General features: G+C 42.1%; 1 pseudogene; it reads right to left on the reverse strand.

Moving 5' to 3' along the window:
* Nucleotides 1-23,594: 23,594 nt before the first annotated feature.
* LOC140623558 (aldehyde dehydrogenase, mitochondrial-like) lies at nucleotides 23,595-26,641 on the reverse strand (annotated as a pseudogene).
* Nucleotides 26,642-27,314: the final 673 nt, after the last annotated feature.

Here is a 27,314-nt window from a genome sequence, read left to right on the forward strand (position 1 = left end):
CAAGGCAGATGCTTAACCGACTGAGCTATCCAGGCACCCAGCATGGAATCAACTTTTTTCATAAAAGCAAAAATCCTCTTTGGGTTTCTCTTGGAATCTACTGTAGGTCTTTCATGAAGTGGCATAATGCAAACTTTTAGAAAGTGGGGGATACCTGTATTTCACCCCAAAATGTTTAATCTGGATCAAATTTTTAAAAATTATTTATTTATTTATTCATGAGAGACACAGAGAAAGGCAGAAACAGAGACAGAGGGAGAAGCAGGCTCCCCATGGGGAGCCTGATGTGGGGCTCAATCTCAGGACTCCAAAATCACTACCTAAGCCAAACGCAGATGCTCAACCACTGAGCCACCCAGACAACCCTAACCAGGATCAAATTAAATTAAACCTTAAGTCCTAACTTCTAGTTTGATTGTGATTCCATTTTAAAATGTCAAAGGGATGGGGCAGCCTGGGTGGCTCAGAGGTTTAGGGCTGCCTTCAGCCCAAGGCCTGACTGATCCTGGAGACCCGGGATCGAGTCCCACGTTGGGCTTCCTGTATGGAGCCTTCTTCTCCCTCTGGCTGTGTCTCTGCCTTCCTCTCTCTCTGTCTCTCATAAATAAATAAAATCTTTAAAAAAAAAATGTCAAAGGGAGAAATTATTTATACTCAAGTCAGATTCTTACTAAATCTCTTAATTTAAAAATCGCCATATTTATAGGTTTGATTTATTAGATTTATGTTCATTACTTAGATTCAATATTAATCAAATAGGTCTATATTTTTGAGGTGAATAAAATATCAGATTTATAAATGTCCTTGAAAAGGTTTAGGGGAGTTTATTTAATAACATTTATAAATGGCACCAAATAATATTTAAGGGCCTTCAAAGTGGTTTTTAAAATTTGCTCTATTTATAAAAGAACAATAAGAATTCTAAGTTGAACTTAAAATCTTAAAGGAAGCTAAGTTTTTAAATTACAACACCTGTGAATTAAATATTAATTTTTAAAACTAACCTCTGAATAATCTTTTTCTATGTACAAAAGCTAACCTAAGGGCATCAAAAGACTCACACTGACAATTGACATTTGAACTCTGTGACTCCTGGGTAATGTACACAGCATGCTTTCTGGAATGGAAAGGACCAGATATAATGGGTTAAACTGCACTCAAAGGTCAAGAAAATGCAGCATTCTTCTTTTCTGTAACTATGCTCTGGTTCTGAAAGTGCCATTTCCTCTGACAGGGAGGTGGGATGGTGGCGTGAGGGTAGATCACTGAGCATTCACTTTCTAGTTAAAGATAATATCAGAGACAACTCAGTCCGCTGTGTAGGTGCTCAGTCTTCCAGGTGTTTTCCTCTCTTCCCCTCACCCCAGCCAAAATGGCATTTGGGAGGGGAAAAGTTTAGGCATCCACATGGCACCAGGTAGAGTGATGACTGGCCCACAGCAGGATTTTGTTTTACCCAGTGAACCTTACTGGGGGTTCCGGTTGCAGTGCCTTATCCCACTTAGACCAGGACATTAGTCTCTGCTTTTTCTGAATCCTCTTGGCATCCAGCAGCAATTTTGTGTTGACTTGGGTCTCTGCAGGTCCACTAGGCCTTTCTACTTTTGCCTACTCAGCCAAGGCACGCAGGAGGCACCCAACAAAAGTCTCCTATTGTCTTAAGGAGACTTTCCAGGCTCTGCCTCTAAACCGCTCTCTCTCTGTTCTGTTTGTCTCATACTCCAGACGTTTCCTTTGGGATTAGGTTCTTATTCCTTGGAACCTGTCCTTTATATCATACTGAAAGCTGCCTTATGGGTGGTTGAGACTTAAGTCTTCCTTTGCTCCTGCCCCAGAGTCCTGGGCAAACTCCAAGTGGAGTTCCAAGTGGAGCCCCTGGCCTGGCTCTGCAGAAATAAAGTATATCAAATCTATGAATGTCCTGGATTGTATAAGAATCCGCAAACCAAGGGGGCCCGGGTGGCTCAGTTGGTTAGGTGTCCAACTCTTGATTTCGGCTCAGGTAATGATCTCAGTGTCGTGGGATGGAGCTTCGCATTAAGCACAGAGGCTGCTTAAGGTTTTCTCTCTTCTTCTCCTTCTGTGCCCCACCCCCACGCCACATGCACTGTGCTCTCTTGCTCTCCTTAAAAAAAAAAAAAAAAAAAAGAATTCACAGAACAGCATTTGAAAAAGATGAAAGAAAAATTGTTAGGATCTATGAAAGGTATAGGATATTAATTCTTTTAAAATAAAAATGTGGGGGATCCCTGGGTGGCGCAGCGGTTTGGCGCCTGCCTTTGGCCCAGGGCGCGATCCTGGAGACCCGGGATCGAATCCCACGTCAGGCTCCCGGTGCATGGAGCCTGCCTCTCCCTCTGCCTGTGTCTCTGCCTCTCTCCCTTTCTCTCTCTGTGACTGTCATAAATAAATTAAAAAAAAATAAATTAAAAAAAAATGTGAAATTTCTTCCTGATATGATTTTTAAAAATAAACACATTTGAAAAAATTTGGAAGAGAAGTTTAACTACAGATCAGAGCCATTATTAGCAAAATAGTGCCTTTATGAAAATGAGAGAGAGGCTGTTTCCTCTGAGGAGGTGGGTAGAGCCTTAGGCAAGGCTCACTGCTTGGCAAAGGAAGTAGAGCACACATTAAATGCAGTTCCTACTCAGCCCTTGGCTGATTGCCCCTGGTCAATAAACATCCTGCCCAGTAGTACACAGTGGCCTGATGGATATGATGTTTCAATGCAGAGTTTTATTTATTCACTATCTGACTTTGAGCAAACACCTCAGCCCTTAAGACCTGAGATGTATCACATAACAAAGTGAAGAGGTTGTTACTGACCTTAAAAACTGCCATTCCCTAGGGAGCCTACAGTTTTGTTATTTTTTTTAATGTGGAAATTTTCTCAGAAAGTAGAGGAAGTAAGTACCAAGTGCTAACCACAAGAAGGAACTTGCTGGAGAAGTAGAAGTGACATGAACTCATGGGAAAAAAGTAATTTGGTTATTATAGGGCTCATTGTAAATCAGGGAGGATTGGACATGATCAGATACATATCCTAGACTTCAGTGAGACAGACCTGAGTTTTTCTTTTTAAGGATTGATTGATTGATTGCTTTTACACAGAGAGAGCAAGAGAGCTTGCAGGGTCAGGAACAGAGGGAGAGGGACAAGCAGACTCACAGCTGAGGGGAAGCCTGACAAGGGGCTTGATCTCATCACTCTGAGATCATGACCTGAGCTGAAATCAAGTCAGACACTCAACCAACTGAGCTACCCAGAAGCTCCCAGACCTGAAATATTTTGATAAATGGGAGGAGTCCCTGGACAGACCCTCAAAGGGAAGATGACTAGTGTCTGAGAGAAGTGCTTCAAAATTAAGTTCTAAATCTTGCAAACAAGGGTGATCTTGGATAGGAAGAAAAAGGAGAGGTATCTAAAGTGACACACTTGGCAGCCTAGTAGATTCTCTAGGAAACTCAGATATCAAAGGACATGCACAAAAGATGGAAGAGGGTTAGTTTCAATTGGACCTGAACTGAAAGACAATTGTCAGGAAGCTCAATCCTTAGAATGATGTGATACTTGTGATCAATTTCCAAGGCAATAAAAAGGACTTAAAAATAAAATTTATTGAGATATAATTTACACACAATAAAACACATACTTTAAGTGGGCAGTCTGATGACTTTGACAAATGTATACCGTTGACAAAATACAGAACATTCTCAACGACCTCAAAATTCCCTGTGTTCCATTGCAGTAAGTTCTCCCCCCACCCCCCCACCCCCCCGGGAGACCACTGATCTGGTTTCTGTCACTATAGATTAGTTTTGCCTATTCCAGAACTTCTTGTACATAGAAGCATACAGTCTGCATGCTTCCCTATGTTTTCTTAAAAAAGACTAAGAACAAAGAAAGGATTTGCCTTTGGGGCTAAGGATTCTGAGTTAATAAAAAATGAGGAAACATGGAATTCCTTTATGCTGGGCTAGGATGCTCTGAGATAAAGGGGGACTTTTGAGACCATGCATGTAAAGCCTGTAGATACTAAAATTGAAGCCTCATAGAACTCATCAGCCTATGGCTCCTGCCCCACAAACTCCCACCATTTCCCCATTGGTAAGGGGAAGGGAGGAAGCAGTAAGAGATTATTTAAAAACAGTGTGGGACCACCGAGCCTGGGTGTTGAAGGCTGGTTTCAGAGTTTTGACTATAGACACCATATAAGGAAGATGACTGCCTCCAATCTAGAAGAGGAGCTGACTTGTTTTATCTGTTCATGCTATTTGACCAAAGCAATTGCAAATGAATATGGATAGGTACTGCTGAGTGTCTCCTAAGAAACTGGAAAGAAGCCTCCCATCATGTCCCCTGCCCTAGGTGCAAGGACATTTGGAATTGAGAAATCCTAGGTATCTCAAATAGGGATGATGATTCAGGTAGCAAAGGATCAGGGACCTCACTTAATGAATTTCAAGCAAAGCCATGTGAGATAAGGAAGGAACCAACCCTAGTGTCCTGTGTGAAGGACACTCTCTCTCTCTCTCTGTGTGTGACTATCATAAATAAAAAAATAAATAAAAATTAAAAAAATCGCAATGCATATTGAAACAGTTATCAGGCTTAAAATGGTATTAATTAGTGAAAATAGAATATTATTTACTTTCTTTCAAAATTAGAAGTCCTGTAAATGTTAACCCATTCTAGATTTTACCTACTACTTCTAGAAAAGCATTGTCAGTACTACATTAATCTATTCTATTAGCAATGTTAAGTATTGGATAAATTTATTTGGTAATGATCAGAAGAGACTGTGATGTAAGCATTTAAGTTGGTATCTATGTCTTGGAAATAGTATGAATGTAACAATTCATTAAGATGAAGGGACTATTTTTTAAATTTGTGTATGCCTGACACAAACTGAGATTAATATATATATGTAACCTACCCGACTGCCAACTTTATCCCCTTCCACACCCATCTTGGAGAGGAACGATCATCTAAAATTAAACTATTTGCAGACAAGTTTTCTGAAGAATGTAACACTAAGAGAGGTCATTCTTTTTCTATATGTTTTAGAAGAACCAAACTTAAAGAATGATGTGATAAATCCCACGCAAACTATTAAATCTTAGAAAATGTAGGCTTTTGTCTTAAGTAGTTTGAAATAGCAGAAACAATCTTAATTTTTTTTATTTTTATTTATGATAGTCACAGAGAGAGAGAGACAGAGAGAGAGAGAGAGATAGAGAGGCAGAGGGAGAAGCAGGCTCCATGCACCGGGAGCCCGACGTGGGATTGGATCCCGGGTCTCCAGGATCGCGCCCTGGGCCAAAGGCAGGCGCCAAACCGCTGCGCCACCCAGGGATCCCCAACAATCTTATTTCTTATAGTTATTTTTTATAGTCTATTTTTGAAACATATACTAAAATGCTTAAATTCATAAGAACTATGTCCAAAGACATTAAATTTATAAAAACCTTATTAGTGACTTAATTTTAAATATAATCGTTAGCACTTTTTAAAAAGAATTTCATATGTGTTTTCATTTTCTTGAGTATTAAAAGCATTCTATGACTGTTAAGCAGTCAACTCATAGTAAGTCTAATGAATATCTGATTCAACATTCACTAAAATAAAAACAATTGTGACATTTGTGCTCAGATAGCATCTCTACAGGGACTATCTTCAGAGTGAAGGATGAAGTAGGGAACTGGTCATCAGGAATTTAAAATCAGCTCTCAGAACCTGTGCTCAGAGGCAGATACCTAAGTTGAGGGCTCTTGTTGCAAATGACAATTGCAGTCTCATTAGAAAATGAGTATTGGATTCCCTTCAAGTGGACTCCTTTTTTTTTTTTTTTAAGATTTTATGTATTTATTCATGAGAGATACAGAGAGAGATGCAGAGACATAGGCAGAGGGAGAAGCAGGCTCCCTGCCGGGAGCCTGATACAGGACTTGATCCCAGTACCCCGGGATCACTACCTGAACCAAAGGCAGACGCTCAACCACTGAGCCACCCAGGCATCCCTGGACTTCTTTCTTTAGGTGGCTCTCACAACATGGAAGCCAGGTACATGACCATGATGAGCTGTACATCATGTGCAGAGCTGTAAACAGGAATGACGGAACTGGGTCAGCTGTACAATTTCAAAGCCTCTGAACATCCTCTCAGGTTTGAGTTTATCATCATCATTAAGGTTCATTATCAGACCAAGTTATACAGGCCAGTCTGCAGTGGACTGAGCTGAAGATGATTTAAATTCACTAAGTTCTCTAGAGAAGAATGGGTAAGTATGAAAAGTATTAAAAGAAATACTTTGAAAAGCCAGTGAGGGTGAAGGGTAAGACCTAAGGTCAGACTCAAGCACCAGAAGATGGTTGTAATATCATTGTACATTGATGAGAAGTTATGTTGCTCCTACAAGGTAAGAAGGGAGGAGAAGGAAAAGAAGAAGCAGAGAGGCAAGCAAAATGCTTCATTCAATGCAGGCCCGTCCGGCCTCTGTTCATGGGTTTGGGCAGGGGCGTGACCAGCTCCCACTGGCTCTGGAGAGACAGGTGACATCCATCAGTGACATCATCGTGATAGCTCAGAATAACACAAGAAATTGGCACAGAATATACCACGGAAATTGGCAAATGCTACAAATCAAGGCTCACCAGCTTTGCCATTCCTCTAATGTTCCTCTATTATGTTGGCTTAATACATGTCTAAGTATTTAGAAGTTGTAAGTCAGAGTATCAAAATTGTTAGATAAAATATATTTTACCCTCCAACTCTGGCAAGTATATTTTTAGAATGAACTGGAAGTGTAGGTTCCAGAATTTAGCATTCTCAGACTCTTTAGGGTTCCATAACAGAATATACAAACACAGCTGGCTCCTTGGGTGTCCCAGCCCAAGTTGTGAGCAGTTCCTCTTCTATTTCTGCCCACTGCCCCATCATACACAGCAACAGGCCTTGTGTGCACATATGGGGGCATCCTAAGCTGCATATCGAAGCTCTATCTATACCCCCCTCATAAAACATGTGCCTTTGGCACCCTTGGGGACTATGAGTGTGTATTCTCTTTGGGTAGCCTGTCCATGTAAAGACTGAACCATGAAGAGGCTGTATAAGGCCTGAAAAAGGCTTAGGGCTGTTTGGAGGGAGAATTCTAGGGTCTTAGGCACCCTGAGTATGGTATAAAAGGGAGTGCTACAGGAACCCTGTGGGCATGTTTCCTCAGCCCAATAGACTCCTTGGCCTATAAAGAGGATGTAGTCAGAGGAGGGTGAGAGTGAGGATCTCTAAAGCAGAGAGCCTAGTGCTCTCTTCTTGCCAGGTTTAAAATGGTATTGTGCTGGGCATTGAACAATGGACCCCTCTCTATGGATCCTCCAAATTCTAAGTAAACTCTACAAAAATTACGAAATGCCTGAGTTATTAGATTCCCCCCCCCCCACCTCAGAAACTAGAGAATGGATGACCTTTGTTGATGCAGAATGACATAGAGGCCACATCTGGACACACTGAGCATCAGGAGCTAGAGGTCCCAGCTAACGTGAGTTGAAAAAATTAATATTTTAGAACACTTATACTCTGTTCTTGCTCTCGTAGGGGCTTCAGTCCAAAAGCCATCTTCTTACCCATAGCTTCCACTCTAATTCTCTGATGGACCCTTTCCATCAATATTTATATATGCTCAAACTTTTCCCATTTGAATTCAACCAAAAAATAAAAACTTCCTTGGACTGATTCTCTATTGTCAATTCTTGTCCTATTTCTCTTCTCATATCAAGAGCCAAAATTCTTGAAAAGTTGTCTCTGTTTCTCTCTCTAACTCTTAATTCTACCACGGTCTGGCTCTTGCTGCACCACACCATCAAAATTCAGAAGATATTTTCCGGCCTTTATTTGTTTGACCTCTCTCTGGAATCTGGAACTATTAAGCTCTCTCATTCCTGATATGACCCTTCTTTGGCTTCCAGAAACTCATTTTTCTGATTACTTTCTAATACCCCACAACCCCTCCACCTCCATGGCAGGCCCTCTTCCTCTCCCATCCATTAAATGCCTGCTGTCTTCAGGGCTCTGCCCTAGTTCCTCTGCTCTTTTTATTCCATTCTGTCTCTAAGTTAATCTCCATATGTGGATGATACCCCAGCTTTTATCTTTAAACCAGATCTTTTTCTTTTGATTTAAAAGCCTGAATATTCCACTCTGGGTCCACCTGGAAATCTTGCAGTCACCTTAAACTCAACATACCTAAAACTGAACTCATCTTATTTCCTCTTCACTTAGAAAATGCCATCCTGTCTCCCAGCTACTCAAGCCAGATACCTGAGTTTTTCTTGGTGTCTCCCTGCCTCTCACTGAGCTCGGACTGGGTATGTTGCAAACTGACTAAGTCTAATAGGCTGTTAACAACTGTTAGGTTCTTCCTGGGAGATGCTGAGGGTCTCCAGTAGTTAGAGGTAGGTGAGGACTTCATGTTGTACCTGAAATTCACTTAAAAGTTGGCATGTACTCTAGTAGCAAGCCTCAGGCTGAACTCTGCTTCAGCTATCATTAATAGCAATCAGGCTCTCTGTTCCTGTAAGCTCAGCTCAATCCAGTAGATACTGTATTAGTTGAGATAAGGTAAAGCTGATGTAGCAGAGAGACCCAACAATAATGTAGTGGTTTAAAGCAACAGTCTAAGGTGAACATTTCAAGTTGGCAGGTGGCTCTACACCATGCAGTCACTCACGGACTCACGTTCCTTCTAAAATGATGCTCTACCATTTCCAGGGCCTTTTTTTCTCTGCATGATCAAGGTCCTAGCTATCCAAGTGGTGAGAAGGAAGGCATACTAATGGTCTTAAGGTTTAGACCCAGAAATCTAGGCACACATCCTGCTACTCACATTCTATCAGACAGATGTAGCCATACACCACACCTGTTAGGCAGGCTATAATTATGGTGTAGCCACACATCTAGGAAGAAGGGCAGAATGCATTTTTTTGGTGGACAACCAGTTGTCTCCACCACTCGCACACTGCCAAATATTTTGCATAAAACGGTTAATCAAAGCAGATGCACTAATAGTGTAGAGGCAAGTTCAGATCACTTACTAGTCAAAACAGGTAGCAGAATCTTCAGGTCCAGGTCAGGGGCAGAGCCAAGAATACCATTCTGAAACAATTGGTCTGCTGGGCTTATATAAAATTCATATATTCCTGTGTATACAGGAGCAGAAGTACCTTTACAGTATTGCTAGTTGATGTAAATGGCTTACATATCACTTTTTGCCAATTAAAAATTATCATTTATTAAGCTAATTAATAATTAGCCTATTGAGTTAGAAAGAGTTAAACCACTTGTTAATAGGTCCTCTGGAGTATGGGGACCTGCTAAAGGCATTTCAAATATGCCTGGAGAGTAAATTTCTGATTAAGGGACTTTAAAGGCTGAATTTCTTTCTCTAGATTAAAACTAACACATATCACACTGTCCATGCTCTTGACACATATTGAAACATTTACACACATACATGGGAAATACAAAAGAGTAGGTGCCAGAATAGAGCTGGTAGTTATCAGATAGAGCCTATTCTGTCCAGTTAATAACATAAAAATATTTCCAGAGAGATTCTATAGTTCAAGGTCCTATGAAGGAGAAAGGGATCTATACAGAAATCTATTGCATTTCTATACACTAATAATAAAGCAGTAGAAAGAGAAATTAAGAAAACAGTACCGGGATTCCTGGGTGGCGCAGCGGTTTAGCGCCTGCCTTTGGCCCAGGGCGCGATCCTGGAGACCCAGGATCAAATCCCACGTCAGGCTCCCGGTGCATGGAGCCTGCTTCTCCCTCTGCCTGTGTCTCTGCCTCTCTCTCTCTCACTGTGTGCCTATCATAAATAAATAAAAAAAAAAAAGAAAACAGTACCATCTACAACGGCACCAAAAATAATAAAATACCTAGGAATAATCTTAACCAAAAAGGCAAAAGACCTGTACTCTGAAAACTATAAAACATTGATGAAAGAAACAGAAGGTGGTATAAGCAAATGGAAAGACATTCCATGCTCACAGGTTGGAAGAACAAATATTGTTAAGATGTCCATACTACTCAAAGCAATCTACAGATTCAATGCAATCCTTATTAAAATATCAACAGCATTTTTTACATAATTAGAACAAATAATACTAAAATTTGTTTGGAGCCACAATAGCCAAAGCGATCTTGAGAAAGAAAGAAGCAGGAGGCATCACAATCCTAGATTTCAAGACATACTATAAAGCTGTAGTCATCAAAACATTATGGTACTCACACAAAAGCAGACACATACATTAATAGATTGAGACCCCAGAAATAAGTCCATGTTTATGTGGTTAATTAATCTATGACAAAGGAGGCAAGAACATACCTTCAAAAACTGGTGCTGAGAAACCTGGACAGCTACATGTAAAAGAAGAAACTGGACCACATTCTTACACCATACACAAAAATAAACTCAAAATGGATTAAAGACCTAAATGTGAGACCTGAAACCATAAAACTCCTAGAAGAAAACATAGGCAGTAATCTCTTTGACATGGGCCGTAGAAACATTTTTCTAGATATGTCCCCCAAAGTAAGTGAAACAAAACAAAAATTAAACTATTGGGACTACACCAAAGTAAAAAGCTTTTGCACAGAAAAGAAACCATCAGAAAAAACAACAAGGCAACCTACAGAATGGGAGAAGATATTTGCAAGTAACATATCCAGTAAGGGCTTAATATCTAAAATATATAAAGAACATTTATACAACTCAACACCAAAACCCCCCAAATAATCCAGTTAAAAAGTGAGTGGAGGACCTGAGTAGACATTTTCCAAAAAAGACACAGAAATGGCCAACAGACTACATGAAAAGATGCTGAATACTTCTCATCATCAAGGAAATAGAAATCAAAACCACAATGCAGTTATCACCTTACACCAGCCAGAATGGCTAGAATCAATAAGATAAGAAATAACAAGTGTTATGGAGAGATGGAGAAAAGGAAACCCTCATAGACTATTGATGAAAATATAAATTGATGCAGCCACTGGGGAAAATAGTATGGAGATTTCTCAAAAAATTAAAAATAGAATTACCATATGATCCAATAATTCTGGTGTGGGATATTTACCCAAAGAAAATGAAAACATTAATTTGAAAAGATATATGCACCCCTACATTAATTGCAGCATTGTTTACAATAGCCAAGATAGGAAGCACCCCAGGAACGCCTGGGTGGCTCAGGGGTTGAGCGTCTGCCTTTGGCCCAGGGTGTGATCCTGGAGTCCCAGGATCGAGTTCCGCATCGGGCTCCTGCATGGAGCCTGCTTCTCCCCCTGCCTGTGTCTCTGCCTCTCATGAATAAATAAATAAAATCTTTTTTAAAAAAAAAGGAAGCACCCCAGTATCCACTGATAGATGAATGATAAAAAAGATGTGGTATATAAATACAATGGAATATTATTCAACCATAAAAAAGAATGAGATCTTGCTACTTGCAACAATAGAATGCAGCTAGTGGGAATAATGCTAAGTGAGATAAGTCAGTCAGAGAGATGCAAATGCCATATGATTTTGCTCATATGTGGAACTTCAAAAATGAAACAAATGAACAAAGAAAAAAAGAGATAAAAAAAAAAAAAAACCCAGACTCTTAACTACAGGGAAGAAATCAGTGGTCACCAGCACGGAAGTGGGTGGGTGAAATAGGTGATGGGGATGAAGAGTACACTTACCTGACGAGCACTGAGAAGTGTAGAGAATTGCTGAGTCATTATATTGTCCACCCGAAACTAATATACCTCTGTATATTAATTACACTTCAACTTAAAAAAGCTCAAAATTATTGAGGAAAAAAAAAGTCTGAATCCACTCAGCATTTTGCCCAATTCTGAAGGTCCTGACATCAATTTCCTGTTCCTCCGCTCTAGGGAACTGGCAATAGCAGTTAACCTCTGTGGCCAGGAGAGTATTTCCCGGATGGCCTGGATCCTCTTTTCAGTGTTTTACATGGCTCTTATTGCACAGTTTAAGGATGTCCACTTCTTATTTCTGGGTCTTTTTTTTATAAATAAAAGTGGTTCTTGTTTTTTTGCTTCAACTATTGCTCAAAATAGTTTGTGACTACTGAGGCCTTCTCCATTCCCTTGTGTGAGCTTGCATTAATGCCTGTGCCAGGGCAACCGGACTAATGTTTATGGTAAGGACTCTGGACTTTCTGGGACAGAATCCCAGCATCACCATTTACCACCTGGATGACCTGATGCCATGACTCAATATCCCCCTTCCTTGGTTTCCTACCTATAAAATCAATTATAAGTACAAAATGCTTGTTTGTACACTTAGTATCTGGCACACGTAGCTCTATGGGGGTGTTGGTTATTATCATTAGTTTCTCCTGACAGACCTGTAGTCTTCTCCACTTTATTTTATTTTATTTTATGAAGTAAACCAGTAACAAATACTTCTATTGTTTAACTATCATCCTTAACATGTCACATGACCTGCCTCTCCATTAGGTACCTGCAGATGCCAGGTGAGATGGCTGCAAGGGTTGCTTTGAAGTTTAACATGCTTGAACCTATGATTCCAGCATGAAAAAATTTGCATTTTAATTGTCCTTTATCTGTTGTCTGTCTTCTAAACATTTTACCTGGTTATTAGTCTTTCTATATGAAGAAATAAAGGGATAAGAAAAAGAGAACTGAAATAATTTTTTAAAGAAAAGAGGCTCAGTGGGCAGTTGTTGAAAGCCTGAAAAGGTTTTAATGTTGCCTCTACATTAGGTTTATTTATGTATTATTTGTTCCCCTTAGAAGTTGTAGATTTTTTATTGGTGTTAAGATATGCTGAAAATTCTGAGGAAATTATTTTGAAGTCAAGTTTGTTTGTGATGGCCTTTATGTAATTTGGGGCCATGAGGCTGCTTCATATTAACTATTTATCCATTAAGTTTGTGGTAAATATTTTACCATCTGACTGGAATCAATACTAGTGGCTAAAATCTATATAAAATTTAGAGTGTATTTTATCAAAAAATTATACATAGGTCGACATACTTAATTCAATCCAAAAGTAGGGCCCAAATCAGGGACAGAATCCCAGCAACACCATTTACCACCTGGATGACCTGATGCCATGACTCAATCTCCCCCTTCCCCGGTTTCCTACCTATAAAATCAATTATAAGTGCAAAGTGCTTGTTCATACACTTAGTATCTGGCACTCGTAGCACTATGGGGGTGTCGGCTATTATCATTAGTTTCTCCTGACAGACCTGTAGTCTCCTCCACTTTTATTTCATGGAGCGATTCATTTTCCGGTTTCCCTGTACTCCTAGGCAATGCAGCTAGGGGAGCAGAGGCAGGACAACGGGATTGTTAGGGTTCCAGTTTGCCTGGGAGTTGCCTAGCTGTAGCACAGAAAGTGCTAGGAGACTTTCTATCCCAGGAAATAATCCCACACAAAGCAGGACCTCTGGTCACCTGGCTGAAGGGTAAGGAGGACTTGCCTGCCAGCCTAGAAAGGTCTGAGTTTATTGATACAGCAGCACTGACTTATTAACTGCAACAGGGACTTAAGTAGGGTGAACACACAGGCATCAAGTACTGTCCTCCAACTGTGGGTTCCTAGGAGCCTCTTCTCCCGAAAGAGAAAGAGGAAAAGCAGCGCTATTTATTTCCTCCCGGATTGCAGGTTTGCCACTGAGGTTGGAGCGTGCCACGCACCTCCCTCAACACTCACATCAGGGTGAGCTTCAGCGGGACTTGCATGTCTTTCAGACCAACGTTGAGGGTTTTATCACCTTGTGCCCCATAAGGAGGTGAAAGAGAATAGTAGCTTAAAGTAGGGGCTGGCACTCACACCCCTGCTCTTCCCCTTACCAGGTGGAGCGACCCAGAAGTCCTCTCCCTGTGGGGCTCTGGTCAGGGTGGCCCACAGGAGACCCACCCTCCCACCCTCCCACCCTCAGGGGAGTCTGTGAATTCACTCAGCTCAAGAAACTGAGTAAACAGCAGTGACTTGCCACAGAAAACCTCAGACCTGGCTTTGGGCTACCAGAGTGGGAGATTTCCCTGTAGTACAGATCAAGCCGCCCGGCAGCCTGCCCAACTGTGTTGACCACTTAGCTGCTGTCAGATCTTTGTGAGCCAAAGCATTCTGATTGCTGACAGGTCTCTGCCGCCCTTTGCAGTAGGTGTGCCCGCACACCTGGTCTTTGGCTGTTAAATGCTGCCGATTGGCCTCTGGTACTCTGGGATCCCATCACCCCATCCCGTTGAAGCCAGCTAGCCCCTCTCCAGGGTGCTGCCTCCTAGAGTGACACCTCGCCTGTAGAAGAGCGAACTGCAGAGCTTTCCAAGGACGCAGATGCCTTCGTGAGGAGAGTTGCTTTTTGGGCCGTTTCCGGGAACATAGATGGGACATGGGGGTGCAGGCTAGTGATACATCCAGTCCAACGTTCCTAACTCCCTAAGGCTTTGCACTGTCTCCTCCACATCATGCTGGGCACACTCCTGTCAGTGAATTTGGCCTGGCCCAGTATTATATTCCCCACATCTTTTTTTTTTTTTCAAGATTGTATTTATTTATTTATTTGAGAGAGAGAGTGGGAGTGCACAAGTGGGCTGAGGAGCAGAGGGAGAGGGAGAAGCAGACTCCTCGCTGAGCAGGGAGCCCAGTGTGGGACTTGATCCCAGAACCCTGAGACCAGGACCTGAGCCAAAAGCAGACGCTTAACCAACCGAACCCTTCTTGTTCTCACATCTTTAAAATGAACTCCCACACGTGTTCCCTAGGTTTCTGATGATATATATTAGAAAAGTGTGGCCGTTCTTTGGGAAGAAACTATTTCTTCCTGGGTCAGAGTGTGTGCCTGGCCTGCGGGAACAGGCTGATATTTAATGTTAGCTGATGCATCATTTGTAAAAGGAGGTGGCTGGGCTGGGCCTTGAGGAGAACCAAAGGGCCCTTCCAAGAAATCTGCCCCAGATGAAGTTTTGCACAGGTATTTAAGCCAAGGAAGGCTAGTTTGCTTGGACTTAGTTTGCAAGCTGCTTCCCCAGGAAAGAGAGGCTCATAAACTGTAAATTCAACAGTTGTTTTAATTCAGCAGCCCCGACATTTACATTTTATGTTTAGTTTTCAGCAATATCAGCCCTTTGGGTAAAAAGAAATGATTGTTTTAGGACCGTCATGGAAACTTTCTGGCTTGAGAAAGCTAAGAGCTCAAAGCTGAGTTTGTCATTTTATAAGTATTCAACTGTACTCCCCACACTTGATCTCACACCACACTCCTCAGAATCCTCATCAACTGCCTCCAACAGTCAAATGTAGCAACCGCTTGGATTGCCTCACTTTGTACTTCATCACAGTCAAACACGGGTGATGGTGTGACTGTGATGTCCCAGTGTGCCAGGGATTCCTAGCTTCCCATTTCTCATTGGCAAGGAACTCAGAGCTGAGCTCTAACCAAAGAACATGATGAACCAAATCCTACCTTTGCAGGTCCCCATGCCAAATCTGGATTGGTCAGAGTGTACCAAGAGAGTCTAAGCCACATTTGAACAGGGAAAGTTTAATATAAAGGATTATTAACTAGGGGCACGTGTGTGGCTCAGTGTCTTACTGGGTTCAGTGTCCTACTCTTGATTTCAGCTCAGGCCATGAGCTCAGGGTCATAAGATGGAGCCTCATGTTGGGCTCCACGCTCAGTGCAGAGTCTGCTTGAGATTCTCTCTCTCCCTCTTCCTCTGCCTCTCCCCCGCTCATGCTCTCAATAAATAAATAAATAAAATCTTTAAAAAAAGAATTATTAACTATAATTGGGTAATAACTATAAGGAATAAAAAGAATGCTGAAGAATGCCCTTGTGGAGAAAAGTACTCAAGGAAGAAACAAAGTTGGAGGCAGTCCTTCTCTTGGAGTTTGGGACTCAAACCTGGTTGGAGGAGTGGTTTTAGCCCACTAGATGGTGACCGGATTGCTGGGTGGCCCTTCCAGAGCTGGTTTCTAGACACTGGACAAGCAGGAACACCCTTTTGTAGGACAGGTGGGCTGAGCCTGGCCAGGAAATCATGGCCAGGATTGGCAAGCAGGAAACCACCTCTGGGGTACATGTGGGTGCGGCTGGCTGCTGTAACAAAGCATCACCCTGGGTGGCTTAAAGAGCAGGAATTTATTTCCTCATAGTTCTGAAGGCTAGAAGTCCAAGGGAAAGGTGTCGTCAAGGTTGATTTCTTCTGAGACATTTCTTCTTGCCTTGTAGGTAGCCTTCCTCTGATGTCTTCACATGGTCTTCCCTCTGTGTGATCTCTGCTTCTTATAAGGACACTAGTTATATTGGATTAGGGCCCATCCTAATGACTTCATGTAACCTTAATCACCCTTCTAAAGACCCTATTCCCAATACAGTCACATTAGAAGGTACTGTGGGCTAGGACATCGACAGAGGAATTTGGGGGGTTCACAATTCAGTTCTTAACACCCAGGAAGGAATTCAGTTCTTAAACATAACTGGATGTCTCCACCACATGCTGCTGACAGCCAGCCACACGTGGAAGCAAGAAGCAAATGGAAACACACTGGGCTCAGGAAGAAAAGCCCTTCCTCCTGCAGGGTCCCTCCAGTGCCCTCTACTGACAAAGCTTAATATCATGCTCATTGCCAAGGGTTCACCTCCATTGTCGCAGAGCAGATAGTGAAGACTGCATTTAGAGCCAAGAGGCAATAAATTAATAATTAGCACCCTGGTGCTTCATTTCTGGGAGCTTCCTGATAGTCTCTTGATAAATTGTCTGCCTAGATTGGCTACTTTGCAAGTAGGAACACGGACACGTTGGTTTTGTTTTGCTTCGCAGTTTTCTTTTGATGGTAGTTGTGCATGCCTTCAAGTTATCATTCGAAAAGAGAGACACCGAATTTTTCCCAGTATTTTTTAATTTTGGTAAGTGTTAATTAAAATCATCTGAATTTATAATATGGCCTGGTTATGGACTACAGAAACAAGACCAGAAACTGACCCTTCCGGTTGCTCCTTGTATCTGATTCATCCCTGGTTCAAGGTTGATACTCTTGCTCTTCCTTATTCCGGAATATTGTTGCTCCAGTTGTTACACAGCTTCCATCACATCATGGAAGTCTCTGTCCAACTGTCACCACTCAGAATTGTTTCCCTGGCATTCTATCAAACATTCTCCCTTCCCCGTAACTCTTTCCCCTTATCAAGCTTTATTTTTCTTCATAATAACTTACCACTATGTCAGATTATATTATTTTATTTTTTTTAAAAAAATTATTTATTTATTTGTGAGAGACACAGAGAGAGAGGCAGAGAGAAAAGTAGGCTTCCTACAGGGAGCCCATGTGGGACTTGATCCCCAGACCCCGGGATCACGCCCTGAGCCAAAGGCAGATGCTCAACTGCTGAGCCACCCAGGTGTCCCAGATTATATTATTTTAAATAGTTTATTTATTTATTTATTTATTTATTTATTTATTTATTATTTATTTATTTATTTATTTATTTACCTACCTATGCACATTTATTTATCTATTTACTTATTTATTTCTTATTAAAACACCAGCTTTAGGAATGTAGGTCTCAGAAACGGCATGGTTCTTCTGGAACATAAATCCACATGAATTTTAGCTCCTAACTGAATTAGCACAGCAACAATGTGTTTGCATTTTGGGTTGGGTTTTTTTTTTTTTTTAAGACTTTATTTATCTTCAGGGGTAGTCGGGGAAGGGGAGAAGCAGACTCCCTGCTGAGCAGGGAGCCCAATGCAGGGCTCAATCCCAGGACCCTCGGATCATGACCTTAGCCGAAGACAGATGCTTAACCACTGAGCCACCCAGGTGCCCCCATGTTTGCATTTTGGTTATTCTTACTCCAAATGGATGAAAATGAATTCCATTCACTTTGTGTGTGGTATAACTCAGTTCTGTGAGTTTAGACAAATTCATACAATTTTGTAAAATCACTGAAATCAAAATACCAAACTTTCATCACTTCCCTTGTGCTCTTTTGTAGTTAATTCTTTTCCTGACCTCCAGTTTCTGGCAACCACTGCTTTGTGTTCTGTCCCATAGTTTTGCCTTTTCCAGGAATCCTACAGTACATTGCTTTTGGAGCCTGGCCTCTTTCACTTCACATTTGAGATCCTTGCATGTGGCTGCATGTATGATTAGTTTGTTCCTTTTTATTGATGGTAGTAGTCCATTTCATATATATGTACACACCCACGCCCACCCACCTCCACCTACCCCACCCACCTCCACCTACCCCACCCACCTCCACCTACCCCACCCACCTCCACCCACCCCACCCCACCCTGGTTTGCTAACCCTTTGCCAACTGAAGGACATTTGTTTTTTTCCAGTTTGGAGTAATTATGAATCAAGCTACTGCAAACATTCATGTGCAGGGTTTTTTGTGTGAACCAAGTTTTCTTTTCTCTTTTTTTTTAAGATTTTATTTATTTATTCATGAGAGACACAGAGAGGGGCAGAGACATAGGCAGGGGGAGGCGAAGCAGGCTCCATTCAGGAGCCAGATGCGGGACTTGATCCCGAAACCTTGGGACCACGTTCTGAGTAGAAGGCAGACATTCAACCGCTGAGCCAAGCAGGGATCCCCTGAGTTTTATTTTCTCTCATATGTAGGTGTGAGATTGCTGGGTCATATGGTAAATGCATAGTTAACTATAAGAAACTGTTTTCCAAAGTAACAATACCATTTTGTCTTTCCACCAGTGTTCTCACTACTGCTTTTTATAATGTAGCTTGGGTATGGACATAAAATCAGAAATTTGATCTTTTTGTTCTGCTTGATTTGTCCCTATTGCAAGGCTTCACACTTGTGGTTCCTTCTTTCTAGAACACATTTACATGTGCTATTGTAATTTTCATTGACATTGACTATAGAGGAGGGCCTGCATACACATCTGATTAAGACCAGCTGAAAACCAGGGGATCCCTGGGTGGCTCAGCGGTTTAGTGCCTGCCTTTGGCCCAGGGCACGATCCTGGAATCCTGGGATCAGGTCCCGCGTCGGGCTCCCGGCATGGAGCCTGCTTCTCCCTCTGCCTGTGTCTCTGCCTCTCTCTCTCTATGTCTATCATAAATAAATAAATCTTAAAAAAAAAAAAAAAAGACCAGCCAGAAACCAAAGGAAGAAAGTCAGAAATATGAATGTGGGAAGATTGTAAAGCCATATTCCTTTTTCCTACATTCTTGTGCATATCCTAAGACCTCAACAATTTTCAATGAATAATTAATTAGTTTGTGCTAAAAACTTTCTTATTTGTAACATTTTTGAGTGAATTAAAAGTATTTATGGAGTGTTTATTTTTAGTACTAAAATACTGATGATCATAGACAAACTCACGATTGATTCTAAGGTGTAATGTTGTCTTTATCTCTTTTGAAGGAAATAATGTAAGCAGAAAGCAATTTCTGTTTATGGGGCATTCCCGAAACAGGAGCTGACCTTTGATCCCGGTAATTCTCTTGGATACAGTGTCATATTTCCATTGCCTAAGTATAAAGGAAGTCAGGGTCATGATATTTTCTTTCTGTTACAATGCTCAATGTTGCCTAAGGAAAAAAAAATAACCTTAATCTTAAAAAGAAGATTTTTAGAGTTTTAAACTAAGTAATCAAATAGAAATCCAATTAGCATTTACATTATTACTTTCGATTTCTTTACATTGAATTTATACTTTATTAACGGGTAGGATATCGCTTTGAGAATTCATCCATGACTTTCACAATTCTCCATTTTGCGTTCCATATTCCCATCCCTAATAAATCAAAACCATTTAAGAAACTCAGGCTTAGGAACTGAATGTTAAAATTGTCCTAAAATAGCACCTTAAAATCAGCTATCTCTTAAGGAAGTAGTTTCTCCTTGCTGGCTTTTAGAAAGAGAGAGTTTGGAGAGGAAAACCAGTGCTGAAAATACCTGCAAATGATGACAATATTTAATGAGCACACACCATGCTGTTAAAAGCTCTCCATATGTGATTCATTCAACAAATATTTAGTGAGCACTTACTCTGTGCTAGGCACTATTCCAGACACTGGAGATAAAGTATTGATCAAGACAGAAAACATCTATGCCCTCATGGAGCTTAGATTCTAGATGATGAGGACAGAAGATGAAGAAATAAAATCATATCGTATGTTTTACTATGGAGAGAAATAAAGCAGAAAAAAGAGAAAAGGGCATCTGTCTATGAAGAGTGTGCAGTTTTAGAGGGGAGACAAGGCTTTGTTGACATGGTGCTCTTTGGGCAAAGACCGCAGGAGGTGAGGGGTAGCCTGGAAGGAACCTGCAGGAAGCCCTCCAGGGACCAGTGAGGCGGGTGAAGGCTGGAGCTGCACAGCCAGGGAGAGGGCAGCAGGAGAGTCAGGAGGCAATGGGCAGCTGGGTAGATTGGGCCTGTTTGAGACCTTGGATTTACACTGATGGAACTGGGGACCATGGAGAGGTTCTGAGCTGAGGCATGGCAGGTGCTTATGTTTTAACAGGATCTCCCTAGCAATTGTGGTAAGAATGGAAAGAAAGAGGAAGAGAGGAGGAGGAGGAAGACCAGTGAGGAAGCAGGGAGAGAGGGTGGTACTTGGACCAGGGTGGTACAGTGAAGGTGATAAGAAGGATCCAAATACATTTTGAGGGTAGAGCCAAGAAGCTCTTCCAATGTCTTGGATGTGGAATGTGAGAGAATGGGAGGCGTTGGGGGAAAACCCAAGGTTCTGGGAAGAGCAACAAGAAAAGTAGATGCTATTACTGAGATGGCGCAGAGGGTGGGAGATTTGAGGAGGCAGGTTAGGAGCTCAGCTTCAAACACGTTAAGTTAGAGGTGCCTATTTGGCATTCAGAGAGAAACACCGAGAAACACCGAGTAGGCTGTTCAATATCCAATTTCTCCCAGCTCAAGTTCAAGGTGGATGTTAGGCTGGAGGTACATATTTGGGAGTAATCAATGTACAGACAACATTTAGCCGAGAGACCAGAGATTATTTTTTCTTTTTTTTTTAACTTTTTAAAGATTTATTTATTGATTGATTTATTGATTTATTTATTTATTTATTATAGACAGAGAGAGAGAGAGAGAGGCAGAGACACAGGAGGAGGGAGAAGCAGGCTCCATGTCAGGAGCCCGATGTGGGACTTGATCCCGGGACTCCAGGATCGCGCCCTGGGCCAAAGGCAGGTGCTAAACCGCTGAGCCACCCAGGGATCCCCAATTATTTTATTTTCTTGTACAATCCTTACACTGCCACCAAGAGGTAGATGTTATTTCAATCCTTGAAGCCAGAAAAGTTTAAATATCTTGTTCTAAATCATAGTAACCATATGTATTTAAATGTTCATTCTAATCTCAATTTCCATCTGACAATAACTTATTGTGATTATGAGTAAATTATCTAGGTCTTCATTTCCTCACAAATAAAATTAAGGGATAACCAGTTTTCAAATGGGGTTGTGTGAAAATCCCAAGGCTCCCTCAAGTCCAGTGAGAGCTTTCTTCAAACAAGAAAGGGATGCTGAGAAGGGAGGATTCAGGCATCTTCATCCAGGTTAAAGGACAGGTCTCTGCTTTCATCTGTGTTTATATATTGGGGCCTTATGTAAGATTTTATTTGAAGAATGTATTTCTGTTGCTTCTTTAACAAAAGAGAAATTCACGGGTCTAGGTCGTCTCTGTTAGCCTTACTTGCTCCACCACTTCCATTTACTCACCTAACAAGCAATTATGCCTGCTTACGCTGCTCTGGTCACTGTGCTCGCTGCTTTTAGGATTTTAGTTCGTCACTGAGAGGGAAGGAAAGCTACAGAGTTTTTCCCATTTTCTGATTAAAATGCCAACCCATGAGGAGGAGTAACAAAATATCCCTGTATCTGAGTGGAACAACATACTATGTTGCCTTGTGATTGGCAGGGATTAAAAAACGATGTCTTAGTGCTGGCTGGATTCTGAGGAAAGAGGCCCTCCTGTACTGCAGATAAACATAGAGACCTTTCTTTAACATGTGCACACCACCATGTCTAACCTTCCACTCCCACACCATACTCCCTGGAAATATGCACAGAGACTTGCTGCTGCTAGCAATTTATCCCATGGAAATAATCAGAGAAGATGTGCCCAAAGATATGAATCTATTCATAACACTGTTGTTTGGGAGGGAGGAAAAAAGGTAAAGACCCTATATAATCAATAGTAGGAGTAAATGATAGTACAGGCATCTAACCTATGCAACCAAAGGTTAAACGTTCATATTTTGAAAGGTTTAGTGACATGGGAAAATACTAAGCAAAACAAGCAGATTTTGAAAAAGAAGTACAATGTGACTCCAATTTTATTAAAAATATGTTTATATGCCTATTAGAAATCTCGAAGACTATCAATCTGGTAATAGTGCATACCTTTGGACAGTGATGTTAAAAATCATTTTCCCCTTTGCTTTTCCCGTATTTCTAGACTTTCCACAATGTATGTTACTTTTGCATTAGGAAAAAAATGCAGTTAATATTTCTTTTAAAAGATAGAAGAAAAGAAAGCTATGGGCACATTTCACACCCTTTTTCAGTTATTCTCAAGGACAAGAAGGTGGTGTTGCTCTTCCTGGGCATATGTTTCTGATAATGGGGAAGATGTAGCGACTCCTTGCCCAATATTACAAGAAGCCTTAGGACATCCTTGGTTAAGAAACTATGTTGGCTCCATAGGACAATGCAAAAGTGACTGTTTTACAGTGTGACTTACTAGTAGCCAAAAGGATGTTTCAATTCTGGTGCTCTGTTGGGGTTTATTTTGTTAGAACTGTAATTCTTATAAAAAAAAAAATAAAAGAACTGTTATTCTTTTTTCAGATGTGGTAACAATTACCACTTAAAGGAAGGCCTGAAAGCCTGCGATTGCAGTTCCAGACCTTCTGATAGTATGCAATCTTATCTTTCATTTTGGAAATAAGTTATTAACATGATTGTAATAATCTTCTTTCCATTGTTTTTATAAGGACTACACAGAGGTTGTGTTGAAGTCTGTATTTTAAATGCAAGTATTAAAAAGTAAAAATAATACTGGAAGGACTGAATGTCACATTCATAGATTAGCTTAAAACATGAAATTTAGGACCAGTGCCCCCATAATTTTATTATAAAGCAAAATTATAATAACTCATTACCCGTGACACAGCTAGTTTTGTTTCTTTAATCCTCATTATATATTTTTTTACAGTTTTAACTATGGTACATGAAAATGTATATTTTTGTTATGGTGCCTTACATGGTGAATTTTTTTAGATGTTGTATGGCAATTTTTTAGATGTTATATGTTCTTTTTTCTTTCTTCTTTTTCTTTAACTTTTTTTTAAAGCACATTTTTAAAAAATTTATTTACTAATGAGAGAGAGAGACAGAGACACAGGAGGAGGGAGAAGCAGGCTCCATGCCGGGAGCCTGATGTGGGACTCAATCCCGGGACTCCAGGATCGCGCCCTGGACCAAAGGCAGGAGCTAAACCGCTGAGCCACCCAGGGATCCCCATCTTTCTTCTTTCTTTTAACCAGAAAGTGAACAGCAGCATTGTTTTTAATGAGTTTTAGTCCAGAATACAAAGGAAGGCACTAGTTGTTGCCCCAACTTGTTAGTACAAGGATAAACAATAGCTTTTTGTTCCCCCACAAGGGCAAGTTACAGAAGGATACCAGATGGACAAGACATTTGAATCTAGTTTTGAAAAATCAGCCTGAAACCTAGCAGTAGTACTGTTGCAGGGTAAAAGGCTCTCCCTGTACTCTTCCTCGGATCCACCCCCATTTACCAATTCAAAATCTGGGACTTTCTTGATCAAGAGATTCTATGAGTGAATTTCTCTCTTGAGACTTTTCGTGTGCAAGTGTCATTTTTTTTGGTTTTGCTGCTGATGTCCTTGACCTCAGTCACTGGATGAGTGAGGGAGCTGGTGGAGTTCTTTAGGAGTTCTTCTGAGGCACTTTGATCATGACAGTTTTCACTTCTGTGTATGCCTGTAACCCATACTCTCCCAGCTCCCGGCCACTCCCAGACATCTTGTAGCCACTGAATAGTGACTGGGCCCCAAATACATCACAGCAGTTGATCCACACAGTGCCAGCTTGGAAGGCTTGGGACAGATAATTGGCCTTGTCCAAGTCCTTGGTGAAGACAGCTGCAGCCAGCCCATACTTGGAATTGTTGGCTCTCCCAACAACTTCCTCTATGGTCTTGAACTTCGGGATCTGCATCATTGTCTCAAAGATCTCCTCCTTGGCGATAGTCATGCTGTCTTGCACATCTCCAAACTCGGTGGGCTGGATAAAGTAGCCAAGGTCAGCAGGTGCCCCTCCACCACACAATAGTTTTGCCCCCTCCTCCTTCCCAGATTTGATATAACCAAGGATCTTCTTAAACTGAGTTTCATCCACCTGCGGCCCCTGCTCAGTCTGGTTGTCAAAGGGGTTCCCAACTACACGTGACTTGGTCCTGGCAACACTCTGCTCCACAAACTCAGCGTAAACATCTTCTTGCACAAAGGTCCGGTAGCCTGCACAGCAGCACTGGCCCTCGTTGGAAGAACAGGGCAAAGTGGGCCTGCTCTACGGCCCAGTTCATGTCTGTATCTGACATGATGATAGTGGGGGCTCTTTCCTCCCAGCTCCAGGGTCACTCTCTTGAGGTTACTGTTCCCTGCAGCAACCTGGACTAGGTGGCCAACCTTGGTGGAGCCTGCCACTTTGTCCCCATCCTCATGGGAGGCGATGGCAGCCCCAGCTGTGGGGCCAAATCCAGGAATAGTATTGACCAGCCAGGAGGAAAGCCAGCCTCCTTAATCAGGTTGGCCACATAGAGGGCGGCGAGCGGAGTCTGCTCAGCTACCCTCATCGCAATCACATTTCCGGTCGCCAGGGCTGGACCAGTTTCCAGGCTTGCATCAGGATGGGGAAGGTCCACGGAACGATCTGCCCGCACACCCCGACAGGTTCATGGCAGGTATAACTGAAAAGGTCCCCATCAATAGGAATGGTTTTCCCATGGTACTTATCAGGCCGGCCCGCACAGCAGCGGAGGCATCTGAGGACCGTGTGCAGATCACCAGGTAGGAGACGACAGGGCTTGTCGCCGCTACCCAGGGTCTCCGGGGCTCCAGGGAGGTCGGGTCTCGCTCGGAGAGGCCAGGCGGGTCGGCAAGCGGCCCCGGGTGAGCCAGCGGGAAGGCAACATCTTCCTGTCCCCTTCAGCTACCTGACAGAGGACTTCTCCGGTGGATGGCGTGATGGCGGGAACGTTTTCTTGCTGACAGCATCGTGCCACTCACTGCTTACGAAGATCTGGTTGTAGAAGACCTCAGGCTGCTGGGAGGCGGCGGCGGCGCGCGCGGGGCGGGAGCGGGCTCGCAGGCCCGAGCGCCGACGCGCTGCACCGCACTAATTTCTAACGGTTGCACCTGACGCTGGGTCTGGCAAGTACTCACAGTAGCATTCTGTAATGAATAGAATCAATGAATCAACTATGTTGCACCCCTGAAACTAACACAGCACTGCATGTCAACCAACTGTACTTCAATATTGAAAATGACAAAAAAAAAAAAAAAAGCAAACTAATGTATGATAAGTTACAAATACTGATTGAGTTCCTGCAGTATGGTTTATTGGGGCTATTAGTGACTAAGACAAAGTCCAGTTACTACTGAATCTGCATTCTAGTAGATGGAGACTGATGAATTTCCATGAGAAGGTTATTATTATTAGTCCCGTTTGAGGAACTGAACCACATAGAGATCACGTAACTGGCTCATGTTCATCCAACTGGCAGATGTTAAAGCAGAGATTCCAATCCACACAAGCTGACACTGGACTTGCGTTCTTAGCAATTGCTCCCCTGGTATCAACCACGTGCTCTGGCAGTTCAGAGGACTGGTCAATCAGAGCTTGACTTGTTATGTTTACTTGTCGCTGCTGTAACAAATTACCACATATTTAGTGGCTTCAAACAACACAAATTTATAATCTTCCAGTTCTGGAAGTCAGAAGTCCAACTCTGTTCCACTGGGTAGAAGTCAAGGTGTCAGCTGGTTGGTTCCCTCTAGAGGCTCTGAAGGGAGAATCTGCATCCGGTCTCTCAGCTTCTAAAAGCCATCTGCGTTTCTTGGCTCACCCCTTGCATCACTTCTTTTTTTTTTTTTTTTAAGATTTATTTATTCATGAGAGACACACAGAGAGAAGCAGAGACACAGGCAGAGAGAGAAGCAATGTGGGACTCCATCCTGGGACCCCAGGATTACACCCTGGGCCAAAGGCAGGCACTCAACCCCTGAGACACCCAGGCGTCCCACCCCTTGCATCACTTTAACCTCATCCTTCATAGATCCACCTCTTGCTACTGACTTTGGTCTTGTCTCCCTCTTATAAAAGTCTTGTGAATACAATGTACCCACCTAGATAACCATGGTAGTCCCATCTCAAGATTCTTCTCAATCACATCTGCAAAGCCCCTTTAGTATATAGTATACATACTATGTGTTTAGTATATAAGGTAACACATAAACTGGTTCTGGAGATTAGGACATGGACATTTTTGGAGGATTTTATTCGGTCCACCATTGTGATTACTAGAAGAGCTAAAACTTGTGCTTTAGGACAAAGGTAGGATGGGGTGGAAATTTATTTTCTTAGTTCTGGATGCCAGAAGTCTGTGATCAAGGTGTGGGCAAGGTTGGTTTCTTTTGAGGCCTCTCTCCTTGGCTTGAAGTGGCCATCTTCTTTCTGTGCCTTCACAGTCATCTCTGGGTGCGAGTGTCGGTGTCCAGACTTCCTCTTAGAAGGGCATGGATCATAATGGATTAGGGCCTACTCAGATGCCCTCATTTTAACTTAATAACCTCCTTTAGAGACCTTATCACCAAACGTGGTTACTCTCTGAGTTACTGGAGGGTAGAATTTTGATATTTGAATTTGGGCACAATAGAATTCAGTCCATAACAGGCTTGAATAATACACCAACTCGGTCTCATGCTCTCAACAGCCCAGTTTTGGCAGATGAGAATGTGGTGGTGGAGAGCAGTTCCTCAGAGGAACTGAGGTCTCGAGCTGGCAAGTACAACAGGGAGGATTCACACATGGGGCTGCCTGCTCCAAAGGCCAAGTCCTCGCCAGGTTCAAGCTGCTAGGGCAACTGCAATGGCAGAGCTGGGCAGATGAGTGGCCTGTGGGTAGCGAGGAGACTAGCCTGAGGATGAGAGCGTATGTTGATTTGGGGGAAATAGCAGAGTGTGAC

Source organism: Canis lupus, chromosome 33 (assembly GCF_048164855.1).
Source record: "Canis lupus baileyi chromosome 33, mCanLup2.hap1, whole genome shotgun sequence".
NCBI classification, from domain to species: domain Eukaryota; kingdom Metazoa; phylum Chordata; class Mammalia; order Carnivora; family Canidae; genus Canis; species Canis lupus.